Source organism: Hibiscus syriacus, unplaced genomic scaffold (assembly GCF_006381635.1).
Source record: "Hibiscus syriacus cultivar Baekdansim isolate YM2019G1 unplaced genomic scaffold, ASM638163v2 tig00111783_pilon, whole genome shotgun sequence".
Taxonomy (NCBI): domain Eukaryota; kingdom Viridiplantae; phylum Streptophyta; class Magnoliopsida; order Malvales; family Malvaceae; genus Hibiscus; species Hibiscus syriacus.
Genome location: NW_024063178.1, coordinates 769,268 through 787,300, shown reverse-complemented (window position 1 = coordinate 787,300; position 18,033 = coordinate 769,268). Strand labels below are relative to the sequence as shown.

The window sequence follows — 18,033 nt, the reverse complement described above, 5'->3', positions numbered from 1 at the left end:
ACACCCTAATATATTAAACTTATCTTAGCATACCTAATATATTAAACTTATTTTAACATTTTCAGTTCCGGTAAACATATTTTACTAAGTTCCTTTACAAATTTCCGGTTACGTCATTTTTATCCTTACATTACTCTGCAATTCCTTAGAATTTCCCTTACGAACAATTCAAATGCATTATTTTCTGTTGATGATGAATTGACATTATTAGATGTAGCTTCTCCCAAGAACCACTTTTTTTTTTACCATTGGCCGCGGATCTTCACTTTACCTGTTCTTTATTTTCCTTAACTTAAATTCTCAATGAATGGAAAGATTGCAAAATCAAACTTTATCTTTCATTATTTTAGTTTATTTTATTAACCAAGTTCTAGAGGACTAGCCTCTACACACATTTCTCACTAAAATATAGCACCATATTTCTGGTTTGAACCTAAATTACCCTTTTATAATCATGAATGTAGGCAAAGAATGACCCATTTCAAACAACTGAATGTCATCAATGCTAAAGTCAAAATAAGGAATGCCATCTATGCTGCTTGATGTGGCTTCCGAGCTACAATAAGATCCATTTCTAGGATGAGGATTCAAATATTACTTCAAACGACCAGGTGATGACAGTCTCAGTTTAAATGGAGACCTAAGCCTAATAAATCTACTAATTAACATACCAATCTTACACTAGTTCCATCTCATTACAAGCAACAAAAGCAACAACATCTGAATTGCTACATGAACTGCAAATTAGGCATAAAGTTCAATCTTTGGAACTAGTAATATAATTCCCAACAATTTAACTGTTACATAATCAAAATGGCTTGTCATATTCACTTCACATTTTCATCATCATAGACTCCGTAGGGTTAGAAAACCAATTACATGACAAGCTGTGCATCAGATCTCCGAGTTTCTTGCTTTATGGATATGCCTGAATATTTTACTTTTCAGCTATCATTAAACAACAAACTAATGCATATTGAATGAGAGATTTAAATAAACTCAAGAAAACAATAAGACTTGCATGGTCATTCACAGCTCCAAGGGAAGCCACAAAAATTGGAAAACTACAGCCAGGGGAACTCCTCTTTAAAGATCTTGTAATTGACTCCGGTGCTGCTCTGCATCCTACATAAACTTTTTCAGCTTATTGATTAACGACCGTGATACAGCGAAAAAGAACTGTGTAATTTGTACATGAAATCAGGAAAAAAAAGTTCATGTCTCAATCTAACAACTTAAGAATCAAACTAGCATGCCATAAAATCATAAAAAATCGGAAGTTTTTACTTTATCTATCATTAAAATGGCATGAAAAGCATCATCTTCAAGTAGTAGGTGATTAAAGAAATTCCGAAATCACACTCTAATCCTAGTAATAAGGTGCATTAGTATGTTGAGTTTTGTTGTATGTTCATGCTACACCTGCATCAACATTCCTATGCATTTATATTTATGAATTAATAGAACCATGTGCCTATAGCGCCAAGGAACTAAACAAAACCTCCGACCAAAAAAAAAAAAGAACATTGCCAGTTTTCACTTATTTAATATAAAAGCAAATGCACGGGTATTCCATGTTAGCGAAAAAGAGTTTGTTATAGTACCTGGAAATTTGCTCTCCTTTGCAACATCGTATAGAGAAGCAAAGCATGGGGTATAAGCAATTACATCCAACTTGACAAACAGTGTGGTAAGCTTGAGGAATTTAGTCCCTCGAAAATATTCCCTCTCATGGTTGTAACCAGCTATAGTGTGGCGACCCATCAACATTAATATTTCTCCATTGCTCAAAACAACCAATGGCACATAGGATTCCCAGTTCAATACTTGTGGGGAGTTATTTGTATTAATAACAAACTGATTGGTCCAAGACTCCTTAACACCATACTCCTTCATAACCCAAATTTCACATTCTGAGAAAATCGAATAGAAAAGTATGAACAAACAACCTCCTAGGACTCCAGTTGTTGTGGAATAAAGATGGTTCTTATCCAATTCTTGAAAAACATCAGGAGGTGGAACTGTCCCAAACTGCTCGGCATCAAAGTCAAAAGAATTTATGAATTCACCAACTTCAGGAGACATGTTAGTCCAGTGAAGAACTCCATTCAAGAAAGCATTGAAAGGTAAAGAAACAATGTCAGTAGGTGCATTTCCTATGCTTCTCCATGTAACAGTCCCAATGGTGTATATTTCAGCCTTTTTCTCAGTCGAATCAACTGCCGGAGAATAGCTTTGCAAAATATTGTATTGATTAGTGACAGTTGAATAACCAAGCCCCCAAAAACATCTGTCCCTATCCTTATAATCCAGTGAAACTGTGATAAATTCACCCAAAATTGGGTTTCAGACATAGAAGGGATCATCTTTTTTAGGACCAACTTGTTAAATATTATGAGAATAGCAGTGAATAACAAATAGGTTGTTATTTGGTTGTTAGGAAGGATGTGCCAGCAAGGCAAGTCTGGTGTAACTGTTCCAGCTAAGAACATTCTAGCAGGTATTGTAAAACGCTATATATTGGTAATTGGGAAATGAAGATGATGAGGCATTTAGTAAATCAAAAATCTATCATGGTATCAGTAGCCTTGAGGTCTGGAGAGTTTTGTTCCAGTAGCTAATTCTTTGTTGGATTTTCTCGTCATTTCTTTCTCGTGCCATGGCTGATAAGGAAACTTCATCGGCGGGACTTCAGAAAACGTTCACCAACAAAAGACTTAGTGTAGTCTTGGATGAGCGTAACTTCTTGTTATGGAAGCAGCAAGTGCTTCTAGCTGTGAGGAGCCATAGACTCGAGAAGTTTTTTATCGGTACGGTCACTCCTCCGCCGGAGACGGTGGTTTTAGAAGATAGGGATGTTGTTGAGAATGAAGCTTATGAAGTGTTTGTTACCCAGGATAGTGCACTTGCTTCTTGGCTATTATCCACGATGTCACCCTCGATTCTACCACACATGGTTGGCGCTGACACTGCTGCACAAGTTTGGTCCACCGTTACCAAGTTCTTTGCAAGCAGTTCTACGACACCGATAATGAACTTGCATTATCGACTGAAAGCTATAAAAAAGGGGGAGTTGAGTATGTGTAACTTCATTACTCAGGTTAAAGAGTTGTGTGATGCAATAATACCACAAATGTTCCAAGTGGGAAAATTAGATTTGGGTGTAAAGTTGAGTTCGGAGACTTGAAACCCTTCTCCGTTGCCATTGGCATCAACGAGGAATGACTGAAACCTCTTTCGATCTTGTTGGGGTGGCAAAGTTCTGACTAAAATGCAAAGGGGCAATCTTTGGAGGTGGAGGCATGCAAAGTGAGGATCAGAAATGAAATAGAGGAAGGTCTTGCAAACGCATCTGCAATGGAAGAGGACATTGATGGGAAGCCTTGAGAGAATGTCCATAATTAGAGGGCGTGGGAGTTGAAGGAGTCTGCATGTATTTGGGGTTGCTTCATGTCTACTGCTTGATTCTTCCAGTATGGCTTTCTTCTCGCCCCTTTAGGCGTTTTTCCCGAAAAATCATCGGTGAGCGGTATATTTACCAATCTAACACCCGTAGCAGTAAAGCGCGCTCCCTGCCCCGCGCTATATGCTGATTTGGCGCCACGTGGGATATAGCGCACCCCCTATACCGCGCTATACGCTGACATGGCTTACACGTGGGTATAGTGCAACCTCTGATCCGCGCTATATCTGTTTATCTGACACGTGGGGAATAGCGCGATACAGGGGGCGCGTTATACCTTTAATTACCCCCATCCTCCCTATAAATACCCCTATCCTCTATTACTTTCAGCACACCATATTTTCTCAAATTCTCTCAAATACTTTCTCTATTTAAGGTATATTTTACAATATTTTTAATATTATGTATTTAATTTATTTAAGCATTTTACTTTATTTAATATTTTACTAATATAACTTTTTTGCAGATATATAATGGAAGGCGGTCTACTTCGCTTGGATGAAAATCATATATCTCGACACTTTGCTGATACGGTAACATTTTAACGTTTTAATTTAATTTAAATAATTTGTAATACTTTGTTGATTTATTTAATGCATGATTATTAGATTAAGAATTAATTTGAGTAATTATTTAATTTTAGGAGAAGGACTGTGTATTAGATCCTTTTATTAGGAATCTTAAGTTAGTGATACCTAGCCGTGTCTTGCCGTATTTAGTAGAGGCTAGATTTGGTTACATAGGTAGATATCAGGGTCACTGTAAGATAGAACCAGACCTTATTTCTGCCTTAGTAGAGCGGTGGAGGCCGGAGACCCACACATTCCATCTTCTGTACGGAGAGTGCACGATTACACTTGAGGATGTTGCTATGCACCTAGGGCTTTCGGTGGATGGAGATGTGATATCAGGGATCTCGCAGGGTTCCTGGACTAATTTGTGCCAGGATAATCTTGGACGTGTCCTGGAAAGTTTTATTGGAGGTAGGATACCGTTAAATTGGTTAGATGCCAATTTTGGGGAGTTGAGCGCAAACGCCTTGAGGATGAAGTTAAGATGTATGCACGGGCATGCATACTGTAGTTGATAGGAGGGTTGCTGATGTCGGAAAAATTGCGCAACCTAGTTCACTGCATGTGGTTGCGACATCTTAGCGACTTTCGTCTGCCTGGATCATTCAGTTGGGGCTCGACAGTTTTGGATTTGCTGTATAGAGAGATGTGTGGAGCCACTGACTACAGGCGTAATGCTATCGGCGGGTGTCTCCTACTGCTGCAGTCTTGGGCATGGTATCGATTGCCCTTTTTATGTCCCGTTGTGAAGAACCCATTCGTATTTCCACTACTTCTGAGGTAATTATAAAACTGATTTTGTATATTAATAATTTTATACAACGTATAATAATTTTTTTTTCATTGAATAGGTGGTCTACTAATAGGAAAATCAGGAGCTACCTGATGATTTAGAAAAAATTACGGTGCTAATCGATCAGAAGGCTGGCACGCATGTATGAATTTTAATGTTTAAAAATCGATTTTAGATTATAGTTATATAATTAGATTATTATTTTGATAAAAAATTATATAATATTTTCTTTAGTTTGAATGGGTGTCATATTGTACTGATGATGTGAGGGCAGTGATCCCACCTGAGTTGAGGGGCCCATCAGATGTTTGGATGGCGATGGTCCCTCTGATCTGTTATGCGACCGTCTAGTGGCACTCTACTGATCGCGTGCTCCGGCAGTTTGGTTGTTTTCAACCATTTCTGGAAACACCTCGCAATATGGACGAGTTGCATAGCTTAGATAGACACGGCAAGACAGATACAAATTGGCTGGTGAGGCATCATGAGTGGGTCGTGTTGTGGGAGGATCGATATCGGCGCCTTCCCCGTAGAGAGCCCATTTTCGATGACCTCTTGATGGTTGCTGACGGTTATTATGAGTGGTTCAATAGTAACGGGAAACCGTTTTTGCTTCCCAAGGATGCACGAGGGCAGACCTTTCTGCGACGTCGACAGAGACGTTCACCGACACAGCACCATTATCCCCCGACTCATGGACGGAGAGCAGGTGCTTCCGGTTTATCCTCAGCTGCACCAACAGGACCTTCACAGCAGCCACCGCAGCCATTTATGATGCCGCAGCCATATATGATCCCGTCGTCTTTCCATTACCAGATGTCGCCGCCTTCACCTGGTTTCCGCCGCCACCGTCATATATGACCCCTCCTAGAGGCTATTATGGGTCTATGTTTGTAGATTCGACTTAGGGTTCATATACTGGATATCTGGCGGGTTCAGCCTCATCACCCTTGGCCGCAGCACAGACACCTCCTGTATAGTTTTCACACTCAGTGATGTCTAGGTTTTATGAGTTTTCCCAGTTTTCGCAGGCCGGTGGGATAGTCAGTCATACACCTCCAGGGTCCTTATTCTATGGAGGTGCTTCATCGTCATCAGCTCCTCATCAACCTAATGTACCTGCTCAGGACGACGACGATGGTGATGGTGATGATGATGACAACGAGGAGTCAGAACTAGTGATACGAAGAAATTCTCCTCGAGACCGACAGCCACCGCCCTGCGAACACATTCGCGTCGCAGGCATCGATAGATTTTTTTATTATATTTTTATTTACTTTATTTTGTTAAATTGTAATTTTTTATTATTTCTCATTTAATACTTACTTTATTTTGTTAAATTTGTTGGACTTTTTTTTAATGTATTTCAGTTAATTTTGTTTATTACCATTTAATATCAGTTATTGTAATTTGGTTATCATTTACCATTTAATTCTTATTGTAAGTTTGTTGTATTTAATATTATATTCAAATACCAAATTGTTATTAGTTTGATAAAATTTAATGATTGTGTTCGTTTTTTTAATCTCATCAACGATTATCGAATGACATTAACTTGAAGTAAATGCAAATTAAAGTACAAAAATTATTATTTGATAAACAAATACATCATTTCCTCATCAATTGTTACTTGATGACAACAGAAGTGGACATGTTTTTCTAGTATGTCCTGGGTTTCTACAATGCCCACATCTTTTGTCTTGTCTAGATCTTTCTCGAATATCCATATCGCAATGAATTCGATTGGATTTTGGACGACCACACTCCCTCAATAAACTTGGATTTGGTACAATCGGAAGCCAATCTTGAACCTCATCAGGGTCTTTGTCATTACCTATTGGGGGAAACTCAAATTCGTATACCTTAAAAACTTCAGATAGTAGGTATACGGGATCCACAAAATGGTTATAGTCTTGACGTGTATGCGAGCAAGCTGCTATCACATGAGAGCATGGATACTTCAGAGCTTGAAATCACCCACAGTCGCACGTTCTATCCCTTAAATTTACTCTTAACGACACAGCTTCAATCTCTTGAAGAGGTCGCGGCAACTCTGTGACACGAAACATTTCATGCCTTCTAGAGATGCTTGTTACAGACATTCCATTTGATGCAACAATTTTTTTCTATAGATCTGCAACTAATCTAGGGTGATACACATGACCGCCTTGCATCCAAGTTTGAGCTTGTCCCCCGAGCTTCACAAAAAGCGCCCCCAAATCTTTATCGATGAGGCTGATGTAATCGTATCCTTCCTCGTTCTTCGCCCGTAAATCTTGAAGCATTGATTCAAACGTTCGAGGAAGTAGTTCGTAACCTGATCAAAAAATGTATAACTTAGTAACTTGCTTTATTTGCAAAATTAAAATGATTGAAAGAAAACAAACTACATCAGTTTCACTTACCCATGCGCACAATTAATTGACGCTCATCATTCTTCTTGTACCTTCCATGATAGTTCGCAGCAATGTGTCAGAGATAATACCTATGTTGGACAAAGGGTGGTTACCACATTGGACCCAAAGACTCCATTGCTACTTTGATCACAGCTCCGCGATCTGAAATGACACAGATGTTTTCCCTCGTGATAACATGTGCACGTAAATTTTGGAGGAAAAAAGCCCAAGAATCTGTATCTTCTCCTTCGACAAGAGAAAAAGCAACTAGAAGAATGTTGCGATTGCCATCTTGGACAACTGCCAATAATAAAACTTGCTTGTATTTTCCATACAATAAAGTCCCGTCGATCTGGACCACAGGCTTGCAGTATTTGGAAGCATTAACGCACTGTGGGTAACTCCAAAAAACCCGATAGAATTGGCTTCGATCGCGAAGAACTCGACCATTATGGTATGTATAGGAGGTTTTGAAGTCCACAATTATCCCAGGATTCAACGTCCGCACCAGCCTAAACCAACCTGGAAGTTCGTTGTAAGATGCATCCATTCGCCATGAAGTTTGACAATGGCATTTTGTTTTGCCAACCAAGCTTTTTTATAGGAGACAGTGTACCCATACTGCGATTGTATAGCTGAAATCAACACTGCAGCAGCTATATGAGAGCTTGTTTTTACCATGGGCATGATGGCTTGGCATATCATTTCAGAGTCCAAGTTGGGATGATCTTGGTTGACCCCTCCAGTACAACATGTGTGAGGACCGTTGTATACTATCAGTTCTCATATGTTGTTTTTCCTCTTCATTTGTGATACGCGAACCATCCAATTGCACCCGTTTTCGCGTCGGGCACAATAGCATACATATTTTTCAGTCGTCGATCGATTGACTCTGGACTGAACAGAATTACGGATATTATAATTTTTATAGCCATCATCGCTTCTTCTTTTCTTAAAAACTCCATGCCTAAATATAACTCACAATTATTTATTGATGAGTAATATCCATAGTCACCGAGATGAGGCATATCCGCAAATTCTGGCCCGTACATTGCACCATAATCAGCTTCATACATGTGTGCAGGAGGGTCAGTTTGTGCCACATTTCCTGGAACTTCATCATCATCGGAGTTGAATTGCGGTGATTCTGGGTGAATGAATAGTCCAGTCTCAGCACCATCCACACCAGGCTTACGAAGCGGTTCTTCTGGTGGAGATGATGGTTCCTCCATGCTCTCCATATTTAGGTCGAAGAACCTACTACTTGCACGCCTTCCCCTTGAACTGGAAGGCATATCGACATTGAGATCGAAAAAGCTCGCAGTCGAATGCCTCCCCCTAGAGCTTGAAGCCATCGTGTCAAATGGAAACTACACAGATGGTTGCGTCGATGGCATCTCCATATGGTCAAAGAAATTTGTAGATGAATGCCTTCCCCTTGAACTGGACGCGGTGTTGCCATACGGATTGTTCGTGGACCCACCTCGGTATATCGTAAGGGGTTGCGGATGAATGTACTGTAGTCGGGCTGTCAACTTGATCAACTTGTTCAGCCAACCCATAGTGGGAGCTTAATGATTGACCCCGAACAGCACACACTTGAACAAAATGTGCATACATCTCAATAGCGGCGTCTGAATAATTACTTTGAGCTTCAACTATCATTTGAACATCATCATTGTTCGAAAGTTCGAACGTTATATAAGTTAATGGCAACAATGATGCTGGAAATCAGTACTGCAATGTCGACATTCTTCTACTACTTCCAACATGAATCTTCCTCGAAATCTTCGTTATCAGCTCCTCAAGAGTTATGTTTCTCTTTAATGATATTTTAACACGTTCATTTGATACGAAAACAACGCTGGTTTCATCTTCTCGAATTTCACCATCATAATAAACAATAGCTGAAAGTCGCGCCATTCTTTGAGTTGAAAAGTGCAGCAATATTATATCTGCAAAAAAAATAACTGAAACAAACCTGATTAAATAAATTATATATGAATGAAAATATAATACAATAAATTTTTTACACATCAACGTAAATAATTTAAATAATATAATTTTATATTATTACCTGCACCGCAAAACTATTTTGACGTATGCTCCTGCTTTTCAATTTTACAAACACAAAAATTAATTGAAAATAATTAATATAATATTGTTTTTCAAATAATCATAATAAACAATAAGTATAATAAAAAAATTATAACAAAATTTATAACGAAAAATCGCACGAACTTCTAAATCAAATATGAGAAAATTACTAGAATTATTACTCGTTGACGGAATTGTTGTATTAATTTATAAGTTGAGAGGAGAGATGTGAGAAACCTAACCGGGAGTGAAGGATATTTATAACCATATAAGGCGCGGTACATGCACCGTGCTATATGTAATTATTCAGATAAAAGGTATAGCGTGGACTAAATATAATTCATACCCAGGTATAGCGCAGAGCAGGGGCGACACTATACCCCTACGTGGCGTATATAGCGGATCAGGGGCGCACTATACCCACATGTAAGTCATGTCAGTATATAGCGCGGTACAGAGGGCGTGCTATACCCCACGTGGTGCCAAATCACCATATAGCGCGGGACAAGAGCGCGCTTTACTGCTACGGGTGTTAAATCAAAAAATATATTATGACCGATGTTAGATCGATAAATATACTGATCACCAGTGATTTTTCTGAAAAAACACCGCCCCTTTAATATCTGAGACTTGTTCTGTTTAACTTCAGATGGTTTTGAACGGTAAAAGTTAAAAACTTCAAATGGTTTTAATGGTGATGGATTGTTTTTAATGGTGAAACTCTAAAAAGAAGATTTTGGTGAAGTGAAACATCCCATCATGTTCATCCGAATGGCAAATCACGGGTTCCGATACGGAGATTACACACTAGATAATAAAAGAAATCATTTTTAATTTAAAAAATAAATATTTAAATTATGTTATTTACTCTGGTTAAAGTATTTTTTAACGTAGGTATTTTTTTAGTGTTTACGTCATTCATCACCGCTTTAAAAATTGTTATACAAATAGAATTTGACATGTGTTATGTTTTATAATTTTTTAAAAAATTTCTTTAAAATTTAAATATAAAATAAATTATATTAAATTGAAAAATAAGAATTATTGTTATAACCGTATTGTGGTGGATCGGAATCGATTTCAACTTCAAATGAATTTTACTTTTTTAGAATTATCATCAATCTTTTATGATTAGATAAGGTCATATATATAATTTTTAGCTTTTACCAGATATACAATTTACTAGAAATGTTAGAACTAAAATAATAAATATGAAAAATAACTAGGACCAAATCATGTTAAATCATCAAGAATAAAATTACAAGATGCATAAGCGTACCTGAATTAATTGATAGGTTGAAATCTTTGAATCTTTCTTTGGTTGTGATGTTCTAAGAAGATAGAATTACCTTAAGTATAAACTCTCTAACGGGTATAAGAGTAAATACAGGAGTGTATTTCTTGTAGACCATAATCTCTTTATATTGTTGATTTAAAAATTAGTTATTGTTTGTACTTATAATTATGTCCCCTCATCGAATTATAAATACAACTTTAATAGTATCGACACTTTTATTTCTATGACAATTTTAATACTTTATGACTTTATAACATAATTAATCACTTAATTTATTTCATATTTTATAATAACAATATACATTAAAAATATGTGCTCATAATTACATATTTTAATCCAACATATCCTACCTGAGCAACATATGTTTCCTGATAAATGTATAACCTTATGAGCGCAAAACTTGTTATCATACAATAGAAATTCTATAACAATCTCATCCATTAACTATATTCATATATGATCAAAACAACATTTTTCATATCAATCATGACTAGACCCATCAATGGTCAAGTATACAAACACAATCAAATGACATAAATCAATCATAGAGTGTAGCATAGGAATCACATGCAATGTGAACCACACATGTCTATTTCCAACTGGTTCTCCTTAGTTAGATCAAATTTTACCAAAACCAGAGTGTGGATAAACTAAAACAAGTTTATTTATGCAGAAAATAACTTTAAAATAAATGTCCTTAAACTGAAGTAATTGAAATTGTGTTTATAATAAACGATCATTAAATACAAACTCCCATTAAAACCCAATATTCTTAAATGATATTACACCCACATGAGTAATGTGCTCATGAAAGACCTTGGGTGACAGTTCCTTAGTAAGCGTGTAATTATGAGTTTATACCAATATGCTCTATAAACATACAATCACTCTGAATTTTCTTTAACAACCATAAACATAATGTTTATGTGCTTAGACTTAAGATGTTTATGTTATACATGGAATAAAGGACTGCAAATTAGTTGTCACATAACAACTCAAGTGGTCTTTCTTATCAATCCATTATTAGCAGTTCATGTGACAAAAATTTGCATCCATATTCCAATAAATCGAAGTCTATAAACTTAATGATCTCTTACTTATTGGACCTCTGATATATGAACATGTAACATTTTATTCTTAAATGTATTGTATGAATCAATTTGGCAGCTATCCAACGATTCATACCAAAATGCTTAAAATATGCTTAATATCCTAAAATCATACGCTATGTTTAAATATGTATAAACTTGAGTAAGTATTAAATTCTTTATTTATTTTGAAGCATAAGGAACTTTTTTATATTTCTTTAGTTTCAAAATCATCCTTAGGGAACTGATCAAGAATAAACTTGTTTCATTTAGCTATAAGGGGTATAATTTGGTTTACTTCCATTGAAATCATAGTATATACAATTGTCAACCAAACAAGATAATAACTCGGTGAAATTTGTTATACAATTAATAGGAGTCATACTTAAACTCATAAATGGGTTTCCCTAATTTTTATATCATTAATTTTGTACCATTAGATACCATTTTCTAATTGCACGGTATAAACCATCTCATCAATGTTATCATTGAGAAAAACAATTTTGAAATCCAACTTATGTAACTTAAGATCAAATATGAGCAACAAGTATCATGATTATTCTGAAAGAGTCTTTCAATGGAACCAAAGAGAAAATATGTATAAAATTAATGCCTTCTTCATAAGTATATCATTTAGGTACAAGACATGCCTTATACCAATCAACATCACCCTTTGAATCTAGTTTGGTTTTAAATATCCATTTGAAACCAATTAAATTTGCACCTTCAGGTATTGAGACAAATTCTTAAACTTTATTATCTTGTATAGAACTTATACTCTTCTTACATGACATTAATCCACTTATGAGAGTCATAACTTTTATGACATGACGAAAGTTGATTAGATCATCCTCCATCATTCCATTGTCATCCTTATTTCTTAGAGAAATACAATATAATAATCTAAATATTATTTCTCTCATCTCGTGAATTTTCTTAATGACACTTGTTCTCTGAGGTTGTTGAGTTTGTTCTTCCGAAATGATTTCTCATCTTAAATGGGGAGTTGCTCAAAATAACCTTATTGAGATTCTAGGTATACTTCTTGATTAACGATATGTATAAACACATGGATATCATCAAAAGTGATAATAGGAATTAAGTTATAATCCAATTCCACTTTAAAATCAATTCCTCAAACCTTATTTCTCCCTCTAAACTCAACATCCTCAAAATTAACATCATAGATCTCATCTTAAAAATATTCCTAATTATGAGATCATAAAACTTATAACTCCTAAATCACGTAGAATAACCAAAGTAATTGCTTACTATTTTAGAATTTAATATACTACAAACTTATTACAAAAGAGAAGAACCCCTTTTTAATATATTATTATCTCTTTTCAAGTGAGTACTTTCAAACTTATTATGCTTTAACCTTTCTTCCTCTTTCACGTAAAGTGAAAATAATTATAAAATTTCCAATATTCTTTTGCATTTACCACAACTGCAGTTATTGATTTATTAAACTTTATACAAATCAATATGCAACCATATAATTTTTCTTTACAACCGAAAAGTATGAATGACGACACAATCAAAAAAGAATCCAATCTTTTTTTAATGCAAATTAAGACTACAGAGTTTATCGCAAATCAAAACAAAAGAGATCAAATCACTAGGGTTCATCGAAATCAAAAGATATATTTAATATTGTTTAATCCATAAATTAAACCCTAAAATTATACCAATTCTTAATGATTCAACATGACAAGGCGATGATACCACTTATTAGAATTAAAATAATAAATATGAAAAATAATCAGGATGAAATCCTATCATGTCATTAAGAATAGAATTACCAAATGCGGAAGAGTACCTGAATTAATTGATAGGTTGAATTCCTTGAATCTTTCTTTGGTTGTGATCTTCCAAGAAGATAGAGTTCTCTTAAGTATAAACTCTCTAATGGGGAGAAGAGTAAATACGGGAGTGTCTATTTCTTGCGGACCATAACCCCTTTATATAGTTAATTTAAGAACTAGTTATTATTTGTACTTATAACTTTGTGCCTCATCGAATTATAAATACAAATTTAATAGTATCTACACTTTTATTTTCATGACACTCCTAATACCTTATGACTTTATAACATAATTAGTGTAATACCCCAAATTTTGTCTAGTGACTAAAATATAAGTTTTGAAAGTTTAGTGGCTAAAGTATAAATTTTGAAAAGTATAAATTTTGAAAAGTATAAATTTTGATTAAAACAGATATTTTAGTGAGAATCAGATTTTTGGTACGGGAATTGTGTTAAAAGCTATATAGTAGTAAAGTTCGGTATTGAAATCGGATAATCGGATCGAACCAAAATTTTACGAAAATTTGAAGGATGTTATAAAATGGTTGGAAATATTATTTTTCATATTTTAGATTAGAGAAATTTGGTTCAGAACAGTGCAATTTTTCAGTCCAGACGAATGGTACATCCTTTCAAAGTAGCTTGGTAAGTGGATATTCAATTATTGAAAAATTCTTCACAAATCTTCGATAATATCTAGCTAATCCCAAAACTTTCAGACTTCAGAAACATTTTTCGGAGGTTTCCATTTCACTATTGCTTGCACTTTCTTGAGATCTACTCTATTCCTTCTAATGAAATCATGTGGCCTAGAAAGACGACCTTTGACAGCCAAAATTCACATTTTGATAAATTAACATATAACTTTTTATCTCATAACGTCTGAAGTACGATACAGAGATGTGTGTCGTGCTCTTCCTTAGTCTTAGAATACACCAAAATATCTTCAATGAACATAACAACAAATTTATCTAAATACGGCTGAAATACCCGATTCATCAAATCCATAAATGCTGCTGGAGCATTGGTAAGTCAAAACGACATCACAACTCATAATGACCATATCGGGTTCTGAAAGCCGTCTATGGAATATCTTCATCTTTATCTTTAGTTGATGATACCCTGACCGAAGATCGATCTTCGAAAATACTGAAGCACCTTGAGCTGATCAAACAGATCATCGATCCTCGAAAGAGGGTATTTATTCTTCATCATCACTTTATTCAGTTTACGATAATCTATACATAATCAAATCGATCCATCTTTCTTTTTAACAAAAAGTACTGGTGCACCTCACAGAGATACACTTGGTCTAATAAAACCTCAATCAAATAGCTCATGTAGTTACGTCTTTAATTCTCTAAGTTCTGTTGGAGCCATTAAAATGGGTGCAGTACATGGAAAAACATCAATTTTAAACTCCACTTCTCGATCAGGAGGAAATCCGGGTAATTCGTTAGGAAATACATCTGGAAAATTCTTGAACTGTCGGAATATCCTCCGATCAAATTTTCAGATGTCCGGTTATCAATCACATTTGCTAAGAAAGTTGTGCAACCTTTTTTTCACCATTTTCATTGCCTTCACTGCTGATATCACATTAGGCAAAGATCTCATTTTTTCTCCAATTGTTATTACCTCGGTACCCTCAACATCCTTTATAAATAATCTCTTCATGTGACAATCTATCCAACATAATGTCGAGTCAAGATAACCAATCCATGCCCAATATAATCTTAAACTCATCAAACAGTAACAACCAAGTAATTTGATCTGGATGAACACGTGTCATCACGTTCTTCCACCATATAAGAACTTGGCCTCGTAATAGTGAAACTACTCCATTCAATGTTTCATCATCAGAACAGTGAAAACTATCCAACATTATTTTCACATAATTTAACCACATATCTGCCACTAATGGGTCTTCATTTGCTTCACCTTTAGATTCTACAACTCTAAAACTTTTTAATTATTTCAAAACCAATATTCTTAGAGCTGGGGAAAAAGTGGAGGCAGAGAAAGGGGAGATACTGCTACCGACTAATATCAAACCAAAATAGCCTTCAGAGCTTGTAAAAACATTTCCTAATCTGGAGTCGGTACTCTTTGATGTACCTGAGCTCCTGTCATTTAGGTAGTGCTCTACCTCATTACTACTTCCACTTCTGATTCCCTCAGGAAACTCTTGTTCGGTGGCCCATTTTTATGCCTTATGAACCCAACATCTAAACTAAATTACAAACTTATGTTAGTAAGGAGCAGCATCATAAATAAAATCATCATACCATACCAAATCAGTAATTTCGACATCCTAGTGGCATGTACATATTTCTGACATAATATAGGCTCTATTTATGTTTAGAATCGGCTAAACCTGACTCTTATACCAATAAATGTAACACCCATAGCCCTTAAACATTTAAGAATACGAGTCATAGATGTCACATCAAACTGACTAACTATTACTATTCACAATTACTTAAAAACATTAAGCATTCATAGTTTAAACTTTTTATCAACTATTTTTATCTACTTAAATTTCCATACCATTTAAAAATATACTATTTTATTTACTATATAATTTTAGGCATATTAAAATACTGATAAGTTAATCTAGTCAAATTAAAAAGTTCTAATTTACTATTACCAACTATTTAGTCAAAACTGATAAAGCAAACTGATAACATAAATATACATGCCACTACTATTCAAAAGAAACTTCAACGATGTCTTACTGATACTGATATTATAGATGATCTGCACATGATGCTTGAAAGGCTCCTCATAAAATAAAACGTATGTATCTCAATTAGACCCTACGCATGAAAATCATCACGTGCTAAGTATATCTTAGTGAGGCAATAATACTAAAGGTGAGAACAAATAAATAAAGTATCAAAATATAAATTTATAAAAATTATAATTTTGGTCCCTAAACTTTTCAAAGTTTATACTTTAGTCACTAAACTTTCAAAACTTACATTTTAGTCACTAGATAAATTTTGGGGTATTAAATTAGTCACTTAATTTATGCCATATTTTATAATAACAATATACATTAAAAATATGTGCCCATAATTATGGATTTTAATCCAACAAGAAATTCATTTGGAATGGTTTAAAAATCGATTACGCATGAAAATAAAAGGGAGTGTTGGGGTTTTCCAATAAGATTCGGGGCCCTCTCAACGACGAATGGAGGGGAATCTCAGCAAGTGGCTAGTGGGGTTTTTGTCGGAATGAGGCGGCACTCATACTGGTACCACCGGTGATAGTCACCGATGACGGAGATCGAGGATGGGTGCTCAAACAATCTTCTAGAAATTTGGGATGAATGGTGGACGATGAGTATAAATCGAGGGTCAGGGTGCGGTTTGGAGGTGACGCCTGTGACGATTATGATTATTGTGTGAGCCACCGCTGACTGGAGGTGGAGTGAACGGGAACGAGAGAAAAAGAAGAAGAAAGGGGTTTAACGAGAGTTAAGTGTCATGTCAGCAAAAACTAAAGGTAAGTATTGACGGGCCTTATTGAAAACGAACTAAAAATTCGACGATTGTATTGTAAATTTCAAAATTTAGGTGACCAAAATACAAGTGCCCTAAAAGTTTGGAGACTATTTTATACAATTCCATATAAATAAATAAGGGGTAAAATAGTCAGATATTATAAAATCTTTTTTTAATTTTAAAATATTGTCAATCTTGTTTTATTTTTGAAATTATTGTAATTGGAACAGTGAATTGAAAATTGAATTTACTGTACTGTTCAGTTAAAAACTTAAGATAGACTTAAAAGTAAAATTCTATCATAAAGTTAAGAACTTGAAATGTTGAAGTGAAATCTTAAAAATAGAAGATTTTGGTTATGTGAAATATCCTATCATATTAATTTGGGAAATCACTGATTTTCATGCATAGATTAATAACTAGACAAAAAATCACTTTTTTGTTTTTAATTATTTTAAATTTAGGATAAAATATATAAATAATTATTCAAAATATCTTTTTTAATAATTTATTAAAACATTGTTGTAACGACTCTTCGGATGGTCCTAGGTTCGTGTTCTGAATTGGAATCATGATGGGGTTACCACCGATCATTTTGAATGAGGTAGATCAGAAACCTTGATTTTGTCCATTTACCAGATCTGCATCTTACCAGAGATGTGTCAGATTCGGAGTCATTTACGATCAATAAAAGATGAGCATCCTCGAATCGCTATTTCGGTACCAATCGATTACTCAGTCGTCTTAATTGTAAAATTTAAATTTAAAATAGATATCAATTTATTTACCTTTGATGAATTTTAAAATTTACCTAAGTTCCTTTTTTAAGAAAATAAAATTCACGTTAGGATAAAAAAATAGACATGGAAAGAAAATTGAAACACTACAAATTAAAACAAAAATTAGGGCACCAAATTAAAATAAAATGAAATAATGAAAGATATTAAATTAAAATCAAAATTAGAGGGTAAATTTATAAGGGGACTAAAATGAATTACGCTTCAATGA

General features: G+C 34.8%; 1 pseudogene; it reads right to left on the bottom strand.

Moving 5' to 3' along the window:
- Window positions 1-676: 676 nt before the first annotated feature.
- LOC120170666 lies at window positions 677-2,645 on the bottom strand (annotated as a pseudogene).
- Window positions 2,646-18,033: the final 15,388 nt, after the last annotated feature.